The 2,099-nt window shown below is 40.8% G+C and overlaps 1 non-coding gene across 1 annotated transcript; it reads left to right on the top strand.

The window, feature by feature from the left end:
• Positions 1–1,091: 1,091 nt before the first annotated feature.
• Positions 1,092–1,163, top strand: TRNAG-UCC (transfer RNA glycine (anticodon UCC)). Its single transcript has one exon. It is a non-coding gene; the product is annotated as a tRNA-Gly (tRNA).
• Positions 1,164–2,099: the final 936 nt, after the last annotated feature.

The raw sequence follows: 2,099 nt of genomic DNA, 5'->3' as shown, positions 1-2,099 counted from the left end.
GAAGTTCGAGGGTCAAATGAGAGATCCGTAGACTGCTACCTCTGATCAGATTCTCAGACATTTTTATTTCGTTCATGTTGTTTATTTGTCTCTGCTATTTATTTATTCTTATGTAGTTGTTATTTTCAATATTGTTCGAATGTGGTTTTAATTATTTTTTTTTTCTACAACTCACACTTGTGTTTTCTTCTCTCAGATCTAAGTACATAATTATTTTCCCTCGCTTCCCTGTGGATATGATCCGCTCTCATCACTTTACTGCGTTAGTAGTTGTTTGAGAATCGGAATAAAATTATAAATGTTTAAGTTGTTGTTCTGAAGTGTTTAACGACGCGCTTCTGGATACACCAACCTCCCCCTGGCCCTCGGCCCAGACGGCGATGCCTAAACATTAGCGTTGAGTGCGCCTTTCGAATCACCCAACCGAAGCAGTAGTGTCGTAGATCATTCGCAGCCTTGGCCCGACTCATGAAGACAAACCAGGCAGAGACACAAAAGAGGATGCCACTATAGGGTACACCTCGGTTGTCGGGCCCACTAGCGCTCACCATTATTACTCCCATTGGCCAAAGCTGAATTTTTCTCCTCAGCCTCGGGAGTGGTGGGCAAGTGATGTGGGGTGACCCAACCTAGCCCATTCGAGGCTGGGAGGCCCAACCCACGAGTGCCAGATCAAGGAACCAGATCCACTACAACAAGGGTTACCCTGCCCCCATCGTACGGAGCCAACTGCAGTGCGCTCACATGACCCTACCAAACTCGCTGCAGGTCCCTATACAGCTCCCATCTTAGACTTTAGAGTTTAGGTCAAGTAAGAAATTACTAAACGCATGCGCGGAAATCGTTAATAGTCCAATGGTTGGGATAATTGACCTCCAATCAATATTGCCGGGTTCGGCTCCCGGTATACGCAAACAACGTGTTTTCTGTTTAATAATTTCGTTTTCTATAATTTTTTCCTATCATACACAATGGTTACCACCGATAAGTTTTGTAGTCCAACGGTTAAGATAATTGCCTTCCAAGCTATTGACCTGGTTCTTAGTTGTCTATTTCTATTTTCATAATTTACAAATTTCAACAACTCGTAAGCGTTTGTAGTCCAACGGTCAGGATAATTGCCTTCCAAGCAATAGACCCGGGTTCGACTCCCGGCAGACGCAAATGCTCCTATTTACCTTTTTTTTTTCTTTTTTAGTTTTTTATTCGGTGATACACAAATGGGGCTGCCTGTAACTAGTGTCAATTGGACCGGATTGGGTCCAAAAAGAGTCCATTACAGATGGATCAGGTCAACTCCAATCCAATGAATACTCTGAATTGTTGTATCCAAAAAAAGAATACTCTGAATCATTTTGGATCATTCTAATTTAATTCAATGTTTGAATCGTCCAATCTGTTCAAATTAGTTTTAATTTGATTGGTTTCAACTCAAATCTGGTCCATTAACACTTATATTCTTATCTCTTATTAATAGATTAGATATTGATTCAATCCAATCCATTCCACTATAAATCCATTACGAATAGACTGGGTCCAACCCAATCCAATAAATCCAGTCTGTTCAAATTGGTTTTAATTTAGATTGGTTTCAACCCAAATCTGGTCCATTAACACTTTTATTCTTATCTCTTATTAATAGATTAGATATTGATTAATCCAACCCATTCCATTATAAATCCATTACGAATAGACTGGGTCCAACCCAATCCAATAAATACTGTGGACCATAAAGTCTGGATTGGTCTAATTTAATAACTCTTATTGGTCCATTCAATCTGTCCAAATTGACTTTGAATGGAACGGGGTCCAACCCAAAATCAGTTCATTGACACCCCTACCTGTAACCCCCCTCAACCTAGGGGACAGTGAGATTTGATCCCTAACCTCCGCTGTAAACAGTCAGAAAACTTGTCGACTGAGCCACCATCAGCTGGGTTGAGTTCAAACATAGAGCCCAACATTAAGGATCGAACCCCAAACCATAATCCTAACCTGACTTTCAACTCAATGTAATCAACCAAGACCAAACCCAATATAGAATTCAACACTAATCCAATTCAACCAGGTTGGGGCTTTGGTTCACTTCCTTCCCACCT

Source organism: Nelumbo lutea, chromosome 7 (assembly GCF_056320005.1).
Source record: "Nelumbo lutea isolate HS-2025 chromosome 7, American lotus-T2T, whole genome shotgun sequence".
In the NCBI taxonomy this organism is placed as follows: Eukaryota; Viridiplantae; Streptophyta; class Magnoliopsida; order Proteales; family Nelumbonaceae; genus Nelumbo; species Nelumbo lutea.
The sequence above is the reverse complement of the archived record's forward strand: the minus strand, read 5'-3'. Positions and strand labels throughout refer to the sequence as shown.